Source organism: Cryptomeria japonica, chromosome 7, assembly GCF_030272615.1.
Source record: "Cryptomeria japonica chromosome 7, Sugi_1.0, whole genome shotgun sequence".
Classification (NCBI taxonomy): domain Eukaryota; kingdom Viridiplantae; phylum Streptophyta; class Pinopsida; order Cupressales; family Cupressaceae; genus Cryptomeria; species Cryptomeria japonica.
In genome coordinates this window covers 98251790-98275253 of record NC_081411.1, presented here as the reverse complement: position 1 = coordinate 98275253, position 23464 = coordinate 98251790, and the positions used below count along the sequence as shown (strand labels likewise).

General features: G+C 35.1%; 1 long non-coding RNA gene across 1 annotated transcript; it reads left to right on the top strand.

Moving 5' to 3' along the window:
- The first annotated feature begins 1710 nt into the window (after window positions 1-1710).
- On the top strand, window positions 1711-3005 carry LOC131059693 (uncharacterized). The gene is made up of 3 exons (XR_009110217.2): window positions 1711-2017; window positions 2298-2490; window positions 2634-3005. It is a non-coding gene; the product is annotated as an uncharacterized LOC131059693 (long non-coding RNA).
- The last annotated feature ends 20459 nt before the right edge of the window (window positions 3006-23464 follow it).

Below are 23464 nucleotides of genomic sequence, written 5' to 3'. Positions count from 1 at the left end.
AAATGATGCTTTAAATGCTACTTGATAGAAATGATAAATGCAGATTTGAAGAGAGCAACAATACAAAATTAAGCTAAGTGACAAGGTCTGATTGATTGAAAATGTGGTGCTTTTATAGGATTTCCAAGGCCAAAGTTGAGGTGGCAGGAATCAACGATCAAGATCTAATATGGATATATCAAGGGCTAATGATGAAGAAGTTAGAAAAGAGATCAGAAGGAGGGACACATGCCATCCCTAGGGTGACAAGTGTCCAAGGATTTTCAACAAATTGCCCATGAGAGGGCAAGTGTCAAGGGGTAGAAGACATGTGGCTAAAGTGCCATGTGTCATCAAGAGAGGGTGAACACTCCAAAGGGGTTGGAAAGAGGTTAGAATGTGCAAGTTGGAGGGGATAGGGTTGGCTAGACCTAGGGTTAGACTAAATGGGTTAGGTTAGGGGGTGGCTAGGCTATGTGGTTAAAGTTAGGAGCCATGTGCTCAATCGAATTAAAAATTCAAATAATTGGGAATGGATAATTAAATTTAACAAAAAATGTTTATTTAATTATAGCAATATGAGAAATGCATTTAATGGGGGCAATTGATTAAACGAGATTAATTAATCAAGGGGAACTATTGAAATGAACTATATAAACAAATCCTTAGATTTATTTACAAGTAGAAGAATAAAAGGGGAATTAATTAAATCATTGTGCATTTAATTAATTAGGAAGGTTTATTAATTAAATCACTACGTGTTTAATTAATTATCTCTGGATCGATTTTAGGTGTATACAAATTATTATTAATATTTTGAACATAAGGTGACATAAATAGAATAGTAATTAATATATATTGACTGTTGACTTTATAATTATTTTAAATTTAGATGACAGATCAATTACTTATGATGTTTATTTAGAAATGCATGAAAATTTTGATGATGAATATTGATTTCTGAATATGGATATGTTGATGTAAAATTGAGTTTCTTGAGTTGATGGCAGGTGTAAAGACGAGAACATGGTCGAGGTAGAGGTTGGCTAACTTTCTAGCAATGGTTGGATTGATGGGATCTATTCACACACTCATGTAGTCCATTATGAATGCATGCTCGACTGAATGCACCAAATATTGTTTCATTGTGAATTTTAATCATTGCATGGTTAGGAATCAATAACTATTTATTTAGTTAATTTGATTAATTTATAATGATAATAATATGTTATTTCTTTTTGGATCATATTTCATTTGAATGATTAATTAGACATATTTTATTCTTTGAATGTTGAAATAAAGAAATTAAAATAACTCGATATTTTGTTAGAATAATCTGGCTTGAATTTTCACTTAAATTTTATAATCTTTGATTCAATATAAGTATTATTGTTTTAATTTTGATAGGAAAATAAAATATATCAAATTATTATATTTCTTGGTTTTAATTGTTATTATAATTGATGTTGACAAAGTATATATATATATATATATATATAACTTTCTTTCTAAAATCTGATGTTTGATTCTTTTCATGCTTTAGTCATGTGTGAGATTCAATTGGTTAAAAACACTCACCCTTTCCATGCGATGTTCCCACATAAATTTCATGCATGGTAAAGGACTATCACACTCTTATTGTTTCAAACAATTCTTGTTTTAGGATTAGATAAAAAGCTGCACATTTCTTATGTATCAATTTTGGATTAGATAAAAGCCACACATTTGTTATGTATTAGTTTTCTTTATACAGGGAAATGATTTTTACCAAAGCATGCTTTTTGGGATTTGGGGTTTTTACACATTTTCACTGGCATATACATATTTTCTAGCTTTGGGAAAAAATAAGGGAAGAGATCTGGGTATTCTTGGGAGATTACTAAAAAAGGGGGGAGACAACGTATAAGGAATAGAATTTTGGATCTTTGGACTTATTATCTTGTAATTATTGTTTTTCTTCTTTTACAAAAGGAGGGAGGCATCAAATCTGTAGTAAATTCCTCCTAAGTAGAAGTCATCTAGGGGCATATCTATCTTGGTATGTTTAAATTCCACTCAACAAAATCATTTTTTGTTGTTGTTGTTGTATACATTAGACTTTGCCAGATCAGTATTGAATGTTCCATATGTTTTGTCTATATCTTTCATGAGTTTTGTCACATAATATTTAGTAGAAATATCAGACTTAGTAGTAAAATAAAAAGTAGAAAATTCAAGTGCTGGATTATGGTGAGACTCAGAATCAACAACTTTTATATTTTCAATCTACTCAATACAACCCACTAATAAATTTGATAAGAATTTATTTTGACACAAAGGTGGGGGCCAACTGCGAGGAAAGAACAAAAAAAAGGGGACCTCCCTCTGAGAGAACAAAGAACTACCTAAAGAAGAGGGTGATGAGTGTTGATTTCCAGATGATTGTGATGAACAATATCCAAAAAAGGTGTGTGACTCGATGTGTATGCAAAGTGTATGAATAAAAATCATATGAGGAGCTCCCTAAGGAAGGTAAGAAACACATTACAGATGAAATGTGTGTTTACAATAGTTTACCACTTGCTCTCACCCGAATCTACAATGTATTTCATGTTTCTTTACTTAAGCCATATCACCTCAATGCTTCTCATATACTTGATTTGAATGCTTTACAGGTGCAAGATCCAAAGGTGGTGCTATTAAGATATTGATAGATGAATGATTAGATTACGCAACAAGGATATTATGCAGTATAAGGTCCAGTAAGACCATTATTCTATGGATAGTGCCACATGGGAGAATGTTGAGGATATTGAGAAATATTTTCCATATTTGATATCATAGAATTTTCTATATATAGATATACTTTGATGTGTGTATTTTATATGACATCAAGATGATGCCTCTTCCTAGTCAGGAAGGATGTCACAACCCTGAATTTTATTGGACATAATTATTATTAATATTTTGGACATAAGGTGACATAAGTAAAATTGTAATTAATATATATTGGTTGTTCACTTTATAATTATTTTGAATTTAGATGATGGATCAGTTACTTGTGATGTTTATTTAGAAATACATGAAAACTGGTGTTTATTTAGAAATACATGAAAAATTTGATGATGAATATTGATTTTTGAATACAGATATGCTAATGTGAAATTGACTTTCTTGAGTTGATGTCAGGTGTGAAGATGAGAACATGGTTGAGGTAAAGGTTGACTAGCCTTCTAGCAGTGGTTAGTTTGATGGGATCTATCCACACACTCACATAGTTCATTATGAATGCATGCATTACTGAATGCACCAAATATTGTTTCATTGTGAATTTTATTCTTTACATGGTTAGGAATAAATAGATATATATATTTAGTTAAGTTGAAAATACTTATTCAGTTTGATTAATTTAGAGTGATAATAATATGTTATTTCTTTTTGGGTCATATTTCATTTGATTGATTGAGTAAACATATTTCGTTATTTGAATGTTGAAATAAAGAAATTAAAATGACTTAATATTTTGTTAGAATAATTAGGCTTGAATTTTCACTTAAATTTAATAATCTTTGATTCAACATAAGTATTATTGTTTTGATTTTTATAGGAGAAGAAAAACTCACCCTTTCCATGTGATGTTCCCACATAAATTTCATGCATCGTAAAGGACTATCACACCCTTATTGTTTCAAATAATTTTTCATACAATTCTTGTTTTAGGATTGGATAAGAAGCCACACGTTTCTTGTGTAGGAGTTTTCTTTGTACAGGGAAATGATTTTTACCAAGGCATGTTTTTGGGGATTGGGATTTTTTACATATTTTCATTGGCATATACATATTTCCTAGCATTGGAAAAAAATAAGGGAAGAGATTTGGATATTCTTGGGGTATTACTAAAAAGAGGGGGGCAATGTATAAGGAATATAATTTTGGATCTTTGGACCGATTATCTTGTAATTTTTATTTTCTTCTTTTACGAAAGGATGAAGGCATCAGATCAGTGGTGAATTTGTCTTGAGTAGAAGTCATCAAGGGGTGTATCTACCTAGGTATGTTTAAAGTCCACTCAACAAAATCAATTTTTTTTATTGCTATATACATTAGTAATTGCCATATCAATATTGAATGTTTTATGTGTTTTGTCTCTATCTTCCATGAGTTTTGTCACATAATAATGAGTAGAAATAGTAGTCTTAGTGGTAAAATAAAAAGTGGAAAATTCAAGTGCGAGAGTGTGGCGAGGCCCAAAGAATCAACAAAAATAATCTTTTTCAACATGCTCAATAGGACACACTGATAAAGTTGATTAAAATTCTTTTTGACGCAAAGGCGTGGGCCACCTGTGAGTAAAGAACAAAAAAAGAGACCTCCCTCTGAGAGATTAAAGAATTACCTCAAGAAGAGGCCGATGGATGTCGATTACTAGTTGACTACGAGGAACAATATCCAAAAAAGGTGTGTGACTCAACATTCATGTAGAGCGTATGTCAAACAATCGTATCAGGAGCTCCCTAAGGAAAACAAGAAACAAATAACAAATGAAATGTGTGTTTACAATAGTTTATCACTTGATGTAGGTCGAATCCACAATGTATTTCATGTTTCTTTAATTGAGCCATATCACCTCGATGCTTCTCATATACTTGATTGGCATTCTTTACAGATGCAAGATCAAGGGGTGGTGCTAGTGGAGCCCAGTCAAGCTTTTGATAGGTGAACGATTAGATTGTGTAATAGGGATATTATGCAGTATAAGGTCCAATGGAACCAATACTCTGTATATAGTGCCACATGGGAGAATGCTGAGGATATTGAGAAATCTTTTCCATATTTGATATCATGGAATTTTCTATATATAGACATACTTTTATGTGTGTGTATTATATGACATCAAGACAATGTCCCTTCCTAGTGGGGAAGGATGTCACAACCCTGAATTTTATTAGACATGATTGTTATTAATATTTTGGACATAAGGTGACATAACTAGAATAGTAATTGATATACATTGACTGTTGACTTTATAATTTTTTTTTAATCTAGATGACGAATCAATTACTTATGATGTTTATTTAGAAATAAATGAAAATTTTTAATGATGAATATTGATTTTTGAATACAGATATATTGAAGTAAAATTGAGTTTTTTGAGTTGATGACAAGTGTTAAGATGGGAAAATGGTTAAGGTAGAGGTTGGCTAGCCTTCAAGTAGTGGTTAGCTTGGTGATATCTATTCACAAACTCATGTAGTTCATTATGAATGGATGCTTGACTGAATGAACCAAATATTGTTTCATTGTGAATTTTATTCTTTGCATGGTCAGGAATAAATACCTATCTATTTAGTTAAGTTGAAAATATTTATTTAATTTAATTAATTTAGAATAATAATATGTTATTTCTTTTTAGATCACATTTCATTTGATTGATTAAGTAGACAATGTTGAAATAAAGAAATTAAAATGACTTGATATTTTGTTAGAATAATTAGGCTTGAATTTTCACTTAAATTGATTCAATGTAAGTATTATTGTTTTAATTTTGATCTATATATTTTACTCTCTTTCATACATCTCATGTTTTAGATTCTTTTCATTTTTTAGTCATGTGTGAGAATCAGTTGGTTAAAAACACTAACCCTTTCCATGTGATGTTCCCACATAGATATCATGTGTGCTAAAAGACTATAACACCCTTATTGTTTCAACCAATTTTTCATACAATTCTTGTTTGAGGATTGCATAAGAAGCCACACATTACTTGTGTAGAGGTTTTCTTTATATAGGAAAATGATTTCTACCAAAGCATGTTTTTTGGGGTTGGGGGTTTTTACACTTTTTCGCTAGCATATACATATTTTTTGGCATTAGGGAAAAACAAGGGAAGAGATTTGGGTATTCTTGGGGGATTACTAAAAAAGGGGGGGGAAACATATAAGGAATAGAATTTTGGATCTTTGGACCGATTATCTTGCAATTTTTTTTTTCTTCTTTTACAAAAGAAGGAAGTCATTAGATCTATAGTAAATTCATTCTAAGTAGAAGTCATAAAGTGGTGTATCTATCTAGTTATGTTTAAATTCCACTCGACAAATTTTTTTTTTTTTATGTTGTATACATTAGTATTTACAAGATCAATATTGAATGTTCCATATGTTTGTTTGTATCTTCCATGAGTTTTGTCACATAATAATGATTAAAATGTTGGTGTAAATAATTATTCATCTTGGATATTATTACACCTTACTTAAGTTTACTTAGGAAATGCATTTCATAGTAGTTTGGGTATGAGACACTTGGGTGTTTGTGCCACATTGGGATAGTGTGTATGGGAGAATTTCCACCTTTTATGGCATGATCTTGTTACCACTCTATCATATACACTTATTATGGAGTGATAATTCCACCTTCGGTGGATGATCCACCTCATGTGGAATATTTTATTGTTTCTCCTGCCTACCACACCTATTTCCTACATACCCTTGTTTCTTATTGAGCCACATGTCATGTTTGTGTGCTCACATATCCATATTGCCTTGCCTATATATGCAGGCTCATATTCATTATATGAACAACTATTGATCTTTTGATCATCTATCTATTGATGAGAATACAATTTATTCTTGTCCTATATTTTGTCTCTATTTTGTACTTTTCATTGAGCTCTTGAACTTGGCAAAATCTCACATGGTATCAGAGCCATTGGAGTGTCATTGATTCATCTTTGAGAGGCATTATTGTGATGTCACGAGGCAGATCTAAGGAGTAGCATCTTTTGGAGGCATCCTAGACCCAATTCGACCTCACCATTACGTCTGGGTGGCCATTTCCATGAATTTTGAGTATAAATTCGACCAATTTTGGTGAAAGTCAAATTTCGGGCTTAGAGGAAATTTTTTGCCCAATTTGGGTAGTACGACTTCGTGTGCAGGTTTTGGTGGGCCCCGCCACCTGGTGCAGGAGCACTTGAGAAATTTTGTGGTGTAGGTTCTAGGAGTTTGGAATCATGTGATTTTGGTTTGAAATAAGGTCAATAGGTTTTTCAATAAGTGCTCAGATGTTGTAAGGATCCTAGGAGTTTCTGTTTGGCCAATGTTGGCCTATTGGCTGTTAAGGGTGCCAGATAGAGCATTTGGTAGAATAAGTTGGTATTGTGTTAGAATAAGCTGGTTTGGTGAATTTTAGGAGGTTTTAAGGTCATTTGAACCTTTATAAGTGACCTAGGTTTGATTTGGGCAAAAGTTGCTCAACTATGTTAAAGTTGTAAAAAATTGTAAAAGTTGCTTGTAGCAACTTTGCAACATTTTGCATTTTCCAAACACCAACGGCTAGTTGGTTGTATTTTTTAGTTAAATACATTTGTAACCAAACCAAGGCCAATATAAGGCTTGGTATAACCGATGAGAATGTTGGTGGAAGATTTGAATAAAGAAAAGCAAGTTTAGCCTTTCAAAAAATTATGTTTTCAGCGAGTTGAGTTGAGTTTCTTTGACAGTGTACAGTCTATACAGACTTCCAAGCCCAAAACAAGGCACGAATTGTTAGATAAGAGACATACATTTCATTTCATGGTGATTTGAGGTTTTGAAGTGTTATAGTTTGTAAGTTTTGTCATTTTTGTTGCGGGCGGGTCCTAAAGACCCTAAAACAAGGGTTTTGAAGACTCTATGGCTCATACCTAGCATTCTATAGTGGAACTCCGTACTAAAACCTTGTGGAATGCTAGGAGGCCTTGTAAAGTATGCTTTCAAATTTTTTTAAAGACAAGGGAGGCTAAACTCCAGATTTACCACCATACCCTAGGCTTGGCACGTTGAGTTGGCAAGTAATAGGGATCATGGACAACATGCCCTAGTTGGGTAAATCCGTTGGATTAATTTGATTCTAGGTTGGATTGGACATCCTCATGGGGTGTACGGACTTGAGACAATCATCAAAATCCTTGGCCATTTGGATTGGTGAAGGCATTTGAGCAAAACCCTATTTTGTAGCTTAAAAGGAGGGAATTGGGCCTAAAAGGGGCTAGGTGGGTTAGAAACCAAACCCATATCCAATTTTGTGATATTGTATGAAGCTTCCAAAAGGGTATCTGAAAAGATAAAGAGTTCATATTGGTGTTCAGGACTCGGGGCAGATAAGTGCAAAATACCTCACCGGTAGGGCTAATTGGACTAGGTCTCCTAATAGGCCTAAAAGAGCAAATTGGTCCTTAAGCTTGAAACCGGTAAACACCAAAGACCTAGATGAAGGGACAGGGTTAGAAAAAATAAATCAAATCAACCCTATGTGAGTTGGGAATTTTTGAGAGAAGATCCTAAGGTAGAGGGGGTTGGCTCTTGGTGAAGGTGTGAGGAGGTGTTGAGTAGGAGAGTCTCAATTAAGGAGTGTTGGACACTCACAAGACAAGAGGTGGTCACCATAGTCTAAGGACCTTGGGAAGGTCATTAAGGGTGCACCCTACAAACTTTGGAAGGTAGGGATAGTATGGAACCATTGGATGGTTCAAGAGATTGCCTAGAGAGACATTAAGAATAAGCAAACCCAGTAGGAGTGAGTAGCCTCTCTTTACATCACCACCATACCGTCAGTGACCTAAATCCCGATGCCATCACACATCTTCAGTTTCTTGCTATGTTCTTTTCCAGCTATCGACCTTGCTCCTCCAGCCGACAACGCAACTTGGCACCTCCAAATTCCCTCCATAAGCCACCACGTGAGTCCACGTGGTAGCCTGCTAAATGCCCAATACTCTAGCAAAAACGCCACATGGAATCCTTTTATTCGCTAGTTGCCCACATCATCTACTGACTCATTATTCCATGTAGTACATAGTCAACATGCCAGCTACAGGCCACATCATCATCTCCAATGACGAGGTCCGCCAAAATTGGTTCAAAATACTACTTCTGCATTGCTTTCTATAGCGCTTTAAATTTTTAATTGTGCATTGTAGTATATAAATAGTTGTTATTTCAACACCACAAGCAATGTGGGATATTGTCTTATGCCCCCTGTCACGGTTGAGCTTTTCAATTTTGGAGCTGATTTTCTAACGACCGTATCTCGGTCATACGAGCTCCCTTTTTAGTGCAATTTTTTTTTATTTGGGGTATAATTTTGCGCTCTTCACAATGGTGTAGTTATTTTTCCATTTTTATGCACATAGTTTTTAGAAAATGCAGATCTTCATCACTATAGCTGAGTAATCCCCAATTTTGCAACTTCAGAGACTCCGTTTGGGCTCATACGAACACCTTTTCAGGTGTCATTTTTTTTGAAAGTGCATATTTTTTTGTCTACTCTCATAATATGCTATTATTAAATTTTTAATTGTGCATTGTAGTATATAAATAGTTGTTATTTCAACACCACAAGCAATGTGGGATATTGTCTTATGCCCCCTGTCACGGTTGAGCTTTTCAATTTTGGAGCTGATTTTCTAACGACCGTATCTCGGTCATACGAGCTCCCTTTTTAGTGCAATTTTTTTTTATTTGGGGTATAATTTTGCGCTCTTCACAATGGTGTAGTTATTTTTCCATTTTTATGCACATAGTTTTTAGAAAATGCAGATCTTCATCACTGTAGCTGAGTAATCCCCAATTTTGCAACTTCAGAGACTCCGTTTGGGCTCATACGAACACCTTTTCAGGTGTCATTTTTTTTGAAAGTGCATTTTTTTTGTCTACTCTCATAATATGCTATTAGTTTGTAGAAATTTTACTTTCAACATATGGTCTTTTTTTGGCCAATTCGGCAATTGTATTGCATCGATCTATCTTGTTGGTCATTTGCATTGTAGTTCTTAGACTATTGGGGTAGTTGTAAAACAAAATTAGAAGTCCACCTTGCCATTGTTTGGATATGGCCTATTGTACACGCACTACATATAAAGTGCCAAAATCATCATTTTTGGGGGGGTACTTTAATTGATTGAATTTGGGGGGGGGGGGTGTCTCTTGTGATTTTGTGCTCTTGTGTTCCTTCCTTTTTTTTGCTATGGGTTCTTCTAAGTTTCCTCTCTTAATTCCTCATAATTATGCTACTTGGAAAATTGATGCATGGAGTATACTTATGGAAAAAAGGTCTAACTCATTATATTGATGGAACTATTATTGCTCCCACTGATCCTAAGATTGATCCTGTTGGTCACTTGGATTGGATCACTAAAAATATCATGGCAATTGGTACCTTAAGGAAGTATGTATCAAAGGATCTCATTTTTCATACTGAGAAATGAACTCTAATCAAGGATGCTTGACAAAAGTTTGAAGACTTGTACGGTCAAGTTGATGAGATTAGAGGATATCAAATTGATAGTGATCTTACCATGTTGGATCCCAAGAACTTTGGTACTATACAAGATTATGTCACTAAGGCAAAAGAGTTGAGGGCACAACTCAAGGATTGTGGCATTGATAAAAAGGATACTCAATTGATCTTCAATTTGATAAACAAACTTCCACAAGAACATGCAGCATTTGTTTCTAGTTTCCAAACCCATAGGATGATAATGGGTTCAAGCTACACAATGCCTACATTTGATTCTTTCGTTGAAATGTTGATGATGGAACAAACTAAGTTGATAAGCATGGGCATTCTCAAGACTTCCAAGTCTCAAGCATTAGTGGCAAATCAAGGGAACAAAGGAAATCAAGGAAAAGACAACTCAAACAAGAAGAAATGGCAATTAAAGCCTAAGGACAAAGTATCACCTTCTCCACAACAAGGAGATACATCCTCTTCCAAGAGGGACAATTCACCAAAGAGGGAGAGACCTACTTGTGCGTATTGTACGAAGTTTGGTCATGAGGAGTGTCATTGCCATTCTAAGGAGATTGATGAGCTCACACATATCCTCAAAAAGCATAACATTGATTTGCCTAATGCCTACAAGAAGGATGATTCATCAACTTCCACTTCCTCAGAATCAAAAGGAAAAGGGTAAGCATTTATGGCTTCTACAAGTGGGAAGACTCACTCTTTTGGGACAAGAAAAGGAAAATCTCTTTGTGCTACTACAAGTCATGATTCAGGGAGATGGCTTCTAGATTTAGGGGCTTCTCATCATATGGCATCTTTGCAGTCTATGTTCTCTGCATTTGAGCCTTGCACCATGCCGCATATTTTGATGGGCAATCATACATACATGGATGTGATTGGGAAAGGATCTATTGCCATTAGTGATAACTCCTTCAATGATGTGTTGTGTGTAGCCCATTTGACAAACAATATCCCTTTCATCTATCAAATCACACATAGTGCATCTATGAGAATTGTGGAGTTCACATCTGAGTCAGTTTTCATTAGAGACTTGGAGACTATATCTATCATTGCGACTAGGGTGGTTGATCATGCATCTCAGTTATACTCCTTTTTCAGATTTTGTTGATGATAATGATTTCACATATGATGATTCTACACATGATGATCACACTTCTTGTGATGATTCAAATTTTGAGGAGAACTTTGGGTACTTGAACTTGGGGATTCTCACATGTGAACCTATTCTTGAGCCTTGTATTTCATCTCCTCCTATTGATATCACTTCACCTATTGCACTTGATGATGCAGATAGTGCGACAATTTTGCCTTCATGTGATTCAGTGCAACAGGATATATCTTGTCTTCCAGCTTCAGATTCATGGGATGACTACTTGACAAACATTGCAGGTTTGTTTGTGGAATCCTACATTGCAGATTTGGGAGACATCATTGATGATATTCATCTTCGCTTTGATGAAGATGACCCATCTTCGATTGTTGCGAGGGAACACTCTAACCCTCTTGTTCATTCTCTACATGATCATTCTTTCGAGGTTGACATGATTGTGAATTATTATGTACAATAGTTGGAGGAGGTCTCTTTATGCTTAGAGGAGACAGGTGAGTCTTTGGGACATGTTCTACATTCATCTCCACTAGATTTTGGAGTACCTTTTTCAGCAGTGTGGAGTAGTTTACCACCTTTGGAGGGGGTATCTTTCAGCATTGACATGGGCACACTTGAGCAGTTTTCAGAGATTCCATTCATCATGAATTTTTTTCATACATCTTCCCCTCATGATTGGGGAGACTTCATGGATACACCTTTGGTTTCATTTCTTCCTAAGAGGAAAAATGTTGTTTGACGTTTGTGGAGCAGTTTTTTCATACATCATCGAGCTTCTATCATTGGTGCAAATTCTACATTGAGGGGGGGCTTCCTAGCTTCTCTTCTTCTCTCATATGGGGGGGGACTTTTTCCTCACATGGGGTTTTTTTCCTCACATACTTCTATGAGAGTTCTCTTGTATAGTTTTCATCTCTCTTTTGGGGAGGTTTTTTTCCCATTGGGTTTTTCTCTCTTTCCTCGCTTTGTGAGCAATTTCATTGAATTGGTTTGCATGCATTTGCATTTGTACATGTGTGCCTAACATGGCCTAGTAGCCGGGACCCATCTTGCTTTGCTTAGCTGCATTGTAGACTTAAGTGTATTCCCCTAAGTTGCACTTAAGGGGGGTGTTGGTGTAAATAATTATTCATCTTGGATATTATTACACCTTTTTTAAGTTTACTTAGGAAATGCATTTCATAGTAGTTTGGGTATGAGACACTTGGGTGTTTGTGCCACATTGGGATAGTGTGTGTAGGATAATTTACACCTTTTATGGTGTGGTCTTGTTACTACTCTATCATATCCACTTATTGTGGAGTGATAATTCCACCTTCGGTGGGTGATCCACATCATGTGGAATATTTTATTGTTTCTCCTACCTACCACACCTATTTCCTACCTACCCTTGTTTCTTATTGAGCCACATGTCATGTTTGTGTGCTAACATATCCATATTGCCTTACCTATATATGCAGGCTCATATTCATTATATGAATAACTATTGATCTTTTGATCACCTATCTATTGATGAGTATACAATTTATTCTTGTCCTATATTTTGTCTCTATTTTGTACTTTTCATTGAGCTCTTGATCTTGGCAAAATATCACAAAAAATATTACACTTAATAGTAAAATAAAAAGTGGAAAATTCAAGTGCTTGAGTGTGATGAGGCTCAAAGAATCAACAACTTTTATCTTTTCAATCTGCTCAATACGACCCACTAATGAAATTGATTAGAATTCATTTTGGCGCAAAAGTGTGATCCAACTATGAGTAAAAAATAAAAAAGGGGACCTCCCTCTCAAAGATTAAAGAATTAAATCAAGAAGAGGGCAATGGATGTCAATTACCAGATGATTATGAGGAACAATATACAAAAAAGACATGTGAGTCGACATGTATGTAGGGCGTATGGTAAACAATCGTATGAGGAGCTCCCCGAGGAAGGCAAGATACATATTACTAATGAAATGTGTGTTTCCAATAGTTTACAACCTTCTCTCACTTGAATCCACAATGTATTCCATGTTTCTTTACTTAAGCCATATCACCCTGATGTTTCTCATATACTTGATTGGCAAGATTTATAGGTGTAGGATCCAGGTGTGGTACTAGTGGAGCCCACTCAAGTTATTTATAGGTGAACAATTAGATTGTGCAACAAGGATATTATGCAATATGAGGTCCAGTGGGACCAATATTATTTGGATAGTGCCACATGGGAGAATGCTTAGGATATTGAGAAATCTTCTTCATATTTGATATCATAGACTTTTCTATATATAGATATACTTTGATGTGTGTGTTTTATATGACATCAGGACAATGTCTCTTCCTAATGGGGAAGGATGTCACAACCTCGAATTTTATTAGACATAATTATTATTAATATTTTGGACATAAGGTGACATAAATAGAATAGTAATTAGTATATATTGACTATTGAATTTAGATGATGGATTAATTACTTATGATGTTTATTTAGAAATACATGAAAAATTTGATAACGAATATTGTTTTTTGATTACAGATTTGTTGATTTAAAATCGCGTTGATGTAGGTGTGAAGACAAGAACATGGTTGAGGTAGTGGTTGGCTAGGCTACTAGTAGTGGTTAACTTGATGGGATCTATTGACACACTCACATGGTTCATTATGATTGAATGTTTGATTGAATGAACCAAATATTGTTTCGATGTGAATTTTATTCTTTGCATGGTTAGGAATAAATAACTATTTATTTATATTTATTTAATTTGATTAATTTAGAATGATAAGAATATGTTATTTCTTTTTCAATTATATTTCATTTGATTGATTAAGTAAACATATTCTATTATTTGAATGTTGAAATAAAGAAATTAAAATGACTTTCAATATTTTGTTAGAATTTCATCATTGGAGGAGACTTTAATGCAATCTTGTCTCATAAGGAAAAGCAAGGAGGAATCTGCCCACCCCCATGATCTATGCAGGATTTTCTAAATTTCACCATAGAAAACAACTTACTAGATGTGATCCCCAATAATGGTCTCTTTACTTGGACTAACAGGAGATCAGTCTTCCTTCAGATTGCAGAGAGACTTGATAGGTTTTTTATTCCTTTGGAATGGCACCTCAATTAGGTCAGTTACCATTCAGACATTCTCCCCATTTCTGAATCAGATCACTTTCCAGTCCAAATTATCCTGGAATGGCAAAAACAGAACCCCATGCCGGTTTATGGCTCCTCCTTAAAGTCTGAGCGCATGTGGTTTAAACACCCACATTTTCAGGCTTTACTAAGACAATGGTGGGTTTCTACCCCTACATGTAGTGGAACAAAGATGTTCCAATTTTTTAAGAAACTTTAGTTTATTAAGATCCAGGCTAAGGAATGGAATAGAAAGATTTTTAAGAATGTATTTGCTAAAAGAAAAATCATTACTCAACAACTTGAAGAAGTTAACCAAATCATAATTTCCAAGGGTTTGGACTAGCTCCTGCACTCTACACAAAAGGGCCTTCAAAGTGAGTGGGAAGAGGTTTGTAAGAGAGAAGAAGAATATTGGAGACAGAAATCAAGAGAACTCTGGTTGAAACAGGGGGATAAAAACACAAAATTATTTCATGCTTCCACAAAACAAAGAAAAGCATCTAATGTTATATTCTCAATCAAGCATGAGGATTCAGGGGAATTGATTCAAAATTTAGCAGATATCCAAGAACAAGGAGTTAAGTTTTTTAAGAATCTCCTAGCCCCATCACATTCTAATTCAAATCCCCCTCTTTGGAAGGAAAATGCTGAGCTTCTACTGCAGTCTATTCCACCTCTAATCTCCGACTAGGACAACAAATCCCTTCTGGCTCCCTTCACTTTGAAAGAAGTCCACAAAGTGGTATTTTCCCTTTCCTCAGATAAAGCCCCAGGTCCGGATGGATTCACCGCCCTCTTTTTTCAAAAGTGTTGGGATGTGATTGGTTTTGACCTCTTAGAGGTAATGGAAGAATCCTGGAAAAGGGGTGCTATGCTAGAAAGTTTTAATGCAACAAATATTGTTCTCATCCCAAAAGCCCCTTCTCCTTCTTCATTCGCAGAGTTCAGACCCATTTCTCTTTGTAACACAATATATAAGATTGTAACTAAGCTCATTTACCTTAGAATGCACTTCCTTGTACCTAAGATCATCTCAGAAGAACAAGGGGGGTTTGTCCCAGGTAGGGAGACTATGGATGGAGCCCTAGTAGCGCATGAGGTTTTACACTCTATCCATGAGAGCCAATAAGAAATTTTTGTTATCAAACTTGATATGATGAAAGAATATGACTGGGTTAAGTGGGAGTTTCTTTTTAAGGTATTATCAAAATTTGACTTCTCAAACAAATGGTGCAAATGGATCAAAAATTGTATCTTAGGCGTGCACTTCTCTATTCTAAGAAATGGGCATCCCTCAAGGTTTTATCAGGGTACACAGGGAATAAGACAAGGCAACCCTTTGTCACCCTTTCTCTTTATTATCATGGCAGATGCCTTGAACAAACACATCAATTCTCAATCTTCAAAAGGGCTTTAGCTTGGGGCCACCCTTCTAGGTACTTCTATAACAGTAACTCACTCTCTTTTTGCCAATGACACATTGTTATTTGGTAAGTCTTCTCTAAAAGAGGCCAAGTTCATCAAGCAAACTCTGGATATCTACTCTTCTGCTTCGGGTTAGAAAATTAATGCTGCCAAGTCTAAGATTTTCATTTTCAAAACATCTCCAATCATATCATTAAGAATATGCAAGACTTTGGGCTTCTCAATGGACCAATTGCCATCCTCCTACCTTGGCATCACCTTTTTTATGGGATCAAACAAACTGTCCTATTGGTTTGCTATCATTGGTAGAATTCAAGCATGAATCTCATCATGGAAAGTAAGGTGGCTTTCATTATCAGGTAGAATCTTGCTTATCAAGTCAGTGCTAACAACAATACCGAACTATTACATGTCTGTCCTCAAGGCTCCCTCATCCGTCATCCAACAATTGCAGAAACTCGTCAGAGATTTCTTATGGAACAACAATATGAAAAATGAAAGGAAAACCCCCTTAATCTCTCTGGAAAATATGTCATGTCAAAAATCCCAAGGGGGAGTGGGACTTCACAATTTGAAGCACCGCAACAAGGCCTTTGGAGGGAAACTAATCTGGAAAATGTACACTAACCCGGTTTCCAAATGGTGCCAGATTATGCAAGCTAAATATTTGGACAACACCCAACCATCAAGAGTATTGACACTTTTAGACCCTCCAAAGGGGGCGGCTATTTGGAATTTCATGATGGATTCAAGGAATCTAATATCTAAGTATGTCTCATGGGAAATCAACAATGGTCTTAGTGCTAACTTCTGGACAGACTCATGGTGTGGCCATCCTCCTATTGCTAAACTGGATAACATGGAAGACATTATGAATATAGCTATAGCCCATTGGGGTACAAAATTGAGTGACTATGTGTCTGCTGTAGAAATTTTTTCAAGGAAAATAATCTGGAAAGACCCTACTCTTCTCCCAATATCCTTCCAGCAATCTTCCCCATTGGCCAATATTCTATTGAATAGATCAGTTATCATGACTAACAAAGATGGTGTGCTATTTTGGGCAGCTTCAAAATCAAGGCAATACTCAATCAAAGAAGGTTACAATGCCTTACAACAGGGTTGCAACAATAAGGTAAGTAGTCGGGCATATTATTTCAGTTGGAATGACATTGTTTTACCAAAAGCAGGTTGTTTTGCGTGGCTAACATTGAATAAAAGAATCTTAACAATAGAGAAATTAGTAAAACTAGGCATTGCACAATCTTTTAACTATGTATTTTGTGACTTAGAGGAAGAAACAATTGATCATTTATTTCTACACTGTTCTTTCGCCTCCGAATGTTGGTTCTTCATCATGAATAAACTCCAAGTCATGTTGCCATTTTCAAAATCACCATGGGATATGTTTACCTCTTGGCCTCTTTTATTTTCTACATCAACCTTCTCAGGTATTTGGAAATGTGCTCCTACTCACATCATTTGGGCAATCTAGTGGGAGAGGAACAAAAAGATCTTCAGGAAAACACCCTCCTCTCTGGATCAAGTTTTGATCAAACTGGAAAATTTTGATTGCAGAAATCATTAACTGTTCGCTTACTAATTCCAAGGACATCTAGTCATTTACCTGGTGGGATAAGGCAATTGCAAAATCTTGGCATGGTATTATTTTACCAATAGGGATTCCCCCGAACTGGTCTTCAGTCCATATGAAAGACCGGTCGTCCATCAAATGGATACCCTAGCTCCAAATTTTTTAAAGATCAACTTTGGCGGCTCTTCTCGTGGAAATCCAGGGAAATCAGGAATTGTAGTTTGCATTCGAGACCACTTTGGCAAAATGCATGCTTTCCAAGCTTCACCAATCCCTCAGGGCACGAATAACTTGGCGGAAGCAAATGACTTACTAGTCGGTCTGGTGTTAGCAAGGAAGTGTGGCCTCCCCAATATACACATAGAAGGGGATTCTTTAGTAATTATCAACTCAATTACTTCGAAAAGATCTAAGACATGGCAACTATCTTATGTTTTGAAGCACACCTTGGATCTTCTCGACACTTTCTCAGACTACTCTGTCAGTCACACACTAAGAGAGGGCAACTCCGTTGATGACATGTTAGCAAATATGGGCTGCGATGGCATCTCCATGGAGTCAGTCGCAATTCCTACTAAATTGTCTTCTTTTCCCAAATTGCTCGAATTAGCACAAAAGGAAAGTACAACACTCTTATCACAAGCTTCCTATTAAATACTCACATATAAGCACATAACCGGTGCCAGTGATCAAGAAGGTTGACATGACACTCACATTTATGCTCTTAAATGCATTTTGCAAATGGTATGTATGGAAATTTAGTGCGAAGTACTTGGGGATTCTCAATATGTCACTTCACATGGGGCAAAATAGACTTAGGCCTCTCACACATCCCCTCGACTATAATACAAGCATAAAATTAATGCAAGAATCGCAAACATGATCCTAAAATCTGATCATTTATTGCACTTTGAGATGGTAATTTTTGTTTATAAATGGAACAAGCCTACTCTTACACACATAGTTCTCAGCCGAAATTTTTGAAAATTTAAATTTTTAAAGTATTACAGTGCTCTGCAATATGGAAAACGGTTCTTGCGGAGGATGCAGGCAAATTCATTGGGAGTATATGCCATGGAATGAACGAGTCCTAGTGCAAATTCCAGAATCCTTGGCGACTTTTCACGGACACATCACTGACAGGGACCTCGAACATCTTTTTCTGTTACACAATCCACAATTGAGAAGGGCTATCAAAGAATTTATCAGTGAGGAGATGCTATCCCCACAAGCTAAAAGAATTCTGTATCCCCATCAACTTCTCAGTTCCTTTCTGTCAAATGCTCTGGATCTCCTACAATCTATTCCTCTGCTGGAATTAGTATTCTTCAAGCTAGTAAGACAAGATGTGCTCCCCTCGGCCTCGTTCCATGAAGCTCTGGAAAAATATAATCTATGGCAGGGGTCGGCTCTCCTTGGGGGCCTCTTTTTGCGTCACTTCATTCAATCTAGCCATGCTTACATGGTACTCTATGACCGAATTAAGCATGGCCTTGAACGGTAAAATTTTTGCCATGTGAAGAATGACCTGCATCAATTCGACAGATAATTGGATGACCACATTGTACATAGGGTCAAAATTAAAGTTGAGGCTCTAATAGAAATCCTAGAAATAGAAAATGTTGATCCTTGTCTGCAAATATCGCAACCTGTGGAAAGGGGTCAGACCATAGATAGGGTTCTTGACCTCAATGTACCGACGCAGGATGAAGCCACGGGATGGACTTCCTCCTCCATGCCCGTCGTTGACGCCCCCACAAATCAAACCCAGGAAGACGCCGCCATGGAAGAGTAAAGTCATTTTGGCTTCGGCTTTGTTTTTGCTATCCAGAAATTGCTTCTTTTTGATGGATGGAAAATATAACGATAATCGGTATGACACTATGTTCTGTCTGCCCCTAGCCTTCCGATGATTGACTCTTGCTTTTATTTCCATGGGTATTTCAAAACCGGTAGAGGAACCTTTTTTGCTTGACGATTAACACCGGTATTGGGGGCTTTTCTTTTTATGAACCGATCATCAGGACTTCATATCGGTATCAAAGCACTGGTATAGCAAAATCGACAACCAATTGTCGCAACTCTTCAGTGCTCCGACATTCAAAGCCACGCTTCCCAGTCGCCATGGTAACCGGTTAAGGGGGTCGGTTATTTATGATTTCCTCTGGTCTCGCCCTGACTGTTTATTCTAATTTTGGCCCCTAAGCAACTCACTCAATGAGCAGTCCCTATCTATCTCTCTGGATTGGGTGGCTTCTCCTCTTTGCCTCCTTTCCTCTTTATCACTGTATTTGAGCAAGGATATAGGGTTTTCTTCCTGGTTCTTTCCCTATTGAGCTCTTGAATCAGTTTTCTTTTTATTAATATATATATCAGCGGCTTGCCACTTTTGCCAAAAATAAATAAAAAAATTGTTAGAATAATTAGGCTTGAATTTTCACTTGAATTTTATAATCTTTGATTCAATATAAGTATTATTGTTTTGATTTTGATAGGTATGAGAATCAATTAGGTAAAAAAAACTCATCCTTTCCATGTCATGTCCCCACATAAATTTCATTCATGGTAAAGACTATCACACCGTTATTGTTTCAAACAATTTTTCATACAATTCTTGTTTTAGGATTAGATAAGAAGCCACACATTTCTTTTGTAGGAGTTTTCTTTGTATAGGGAAATGATTTTTACCAAAGCATGCTTTTAGGGTTTGGGGGTTTTTACTCATTGTTATTGGCATATACATATTTTCTGGCACTAGGGAAAAATAAGGGATTAGATTTGGGTATTCTTAGGGGATTACTTAAAAAAGGGGGGGCAACATATAAGGAATATATTTTTGGGTCTTTAGACCAATTATCGTACAATTCTCAAAAAATTTTCTTCTTTTACGAAAGGAGGACGACATTAGATCTATAGTTAATCCCTCTACAGTAGAAGTCATCAAGGGGAGTATCTATCCAGGTATGTTTAAAGCCCTCTCAACAAAATCATTTTTTTTATTACTGTATACATTACTTTGTGAGATCAATAATGAATGTTCCATATGTCTTGTCTATATCTTTCATGAGTTTTTTCACATAATATTGAGTATAAATATTAGACTTAATAGTAAAATAAAAAGTAGAAAATTCTAGTAATGTTGGAGCGCGGTGAGGCTCAAAGAATCAACAACTTATATCTTTTCAATCTGCTCAATACAACCACTAATAAGGTTGACTAGAATTCATTTTGGCGCAAAGGCGTGGCCCAACTGTAAGTAAAGAACAAAAAAAGGGACCTCCCTCTAAGAGATTAAAGAATTACCTCAAGAAGATGGCGATGGATGTCGATTACCAAATGACTATGACGAACAATATCCAAAAAATGCGTGTGACTTTGCGTGTATGTAGAGCATATGGAAAACGATTGTATGAGGAGCTCCCTAAGGAAGGCAAGAAATAGAGTACAAATGAAATGTGTGTTTACAATAGTTTACCACCTACTCTCGCCCGAATCCATAATGTATTTCATGTTTCTTTACTTAAGCTATATTACTTTAATGCTTCTCATATACTTTATTGGCATGCTTTATAGGTGCAAGATCCAAGGGTGGTGTTGGTAAAGCCCACTCAAATTATTGATAGGTGAACAATTAGATTGCGCAACAAGGATATTATGTAGTATATGTTCCACTGGGACCAATATTTTGTGGATGTGACACATGGGAGAATGCTAAGGATATTGAGAAATCTTTTTCATATTTGATATCATAGACTTTTTTATAAAGAGATATACTTTGATGTGTGTGTGTTTTATATGACATCGGGACAATGTCTCTTCCTAGTGGGGAAGGACTTACAACCCTGAATTTTATCAGACATAATTTTGTTAATATTTTGGACATAAGGTGATGTAACTAGAATAGTTTAATTAATATACATTGACTATTTAGTTGATGGATCACTTACTTATGATGTTTATTTAGAAATGCATGAAACGTTTGATGATGAATATTGATTTTTGAATACAAATATGTTGATGTAAAAGTAAAATTGAGTTTCTTGAGTTGATGGCAGGTGTGAAGATAAAAACTTGGTTGAGGTAGAGGTTGGCTAGCCTTCTAGTAGTGGTTGGCTTGATGGGATCTTTTCACACACTCACGTAGTTCATTATGAATGCATGCTTGACTTAATGAACCAAATATTATTTCATTGTGAATTTTATTCTTTGTATGGTTAGGAAAAAATAACTATCTATTTAGTAAAGTTGAAAATATTTATTCAATTTGATTAATTTAGAATGATAATAATATGCTATTTCTTTTTGGAACATCTTTCATTTGATTGATAAGTAGACATATTTTATTATTTCAATGTTGAAATAAAGAAATTAAAATGACTTGATATTTTGTTAGAATAATTAAGCTTGCATTTTCTTAATTTTTATAATCTTTTGTTCAATATAAGTATTATTGTTTTAATTTTGATAGGAAAAAAAAAATATCAAAATTTATATTTCTTGATTTTAATTGTTATTATAATTGATGGTGACAAAGTTTAAAAAAATAAAAATATATTAATCTCTTTCATACATCTCATGTTTTAGATTATTTTTATGTTTTAGTCATGTGTGAGAATCAATTAGTTAAAAACACTCACCCTTTCCATGTGATGTTCCCACATAAATTGCATGCATGTTAAAGGACTATCACACCCTTATTGTTTCAAACAATTTTTCATACAATTCTTGTTTTAGGATTGGATAAGAGGCCACACATTTCGTGTGTAGGAGTTTTCTTTATGTAGTGAAATGATTTTTATCAAAGCATGCTTGTTGGGATTGGGGGTTTTTACACATTTTCATTGGCATATACATATTTTCTAATATTGGAGAAAAATAAGGGAAGAGATTTGGGTATTCTTGGGGGATTACTAAAAAAGGGGGGCAACTTATAAGGAATAGAATTTTGGATCTTTTGATCAATTATCTTGCAATATTTTTTTTCTTCTTTTACGTAAGGAGGACAGCATCAAATCCATAGTAAATTCCTACTAAGTAGAAGTCATCAAGGGGCGTATCTATCTTGGTATGTTTAAAGTCCACTCAATAAAATATTTTTTGTTGTTGTTGTTGTTGTATACATTAGTCTTTGTCATATCAATACCAAATATTCCATATGTTTCATCTATATTTTCCATGAGTTTTGTCACATAATATTGAGTAAGTAGTAAAATAAAAAGTGGAAAATTCAAGTGTTGGAGTGTGGTGAGGCTCAAATAATCAACAACTTTTATCTTTTCAATCTACTCAATATGATTTACTAATAAAGTTGATTAGAATTCATTTCACATTGGCATACCCCCTTAATGAATCACTTTTCCTTGTATCAATGTTGCCTTCAACTCATGTAACTAAAAAATAAAAAATTGCAAGATAATCGATCCAAAGATCCAAAATTCTATTCCTTATACGTTGCCTTCTTTTTTTAGCAATTCCCCAAGAATACCTAAATATTTTCCCTTACTTTTCCCCAATGCCAAAAAATATGTATATGCTAGTGAAAATGTGTAAAAACCCCAAATCCCAAAAATCATGCTTTGGTAAAAAATCATTAACCTATATAAAGAAAACTCTTACACAAGAAATGTGTGGCTTCTTATCTAATCCTAAAACAAGAATTGTATGAAAAATTGTTTGAAACAATAAGGTGTGATAGTCTTTTACCATGCATGAAATTTGTGTGGGAACATCACATGGAAAGGGTGAGTGTTTTTAACTAATTGATTCTCACACGACTGAAACATGAAAATAATCTAAAACATGAGATGTATGAAAGAGATTAATATATATTCTTTTTTTTTACTTTGTCAATATCAATTATAATAACAATTAAAATCAAGGAATATAATATTTTGATATTTCTTTTCCTATCAAAATTAAAACAATTATACTTAAATTGAATCAAAGATTATAAAATTTAAGTGAAAAT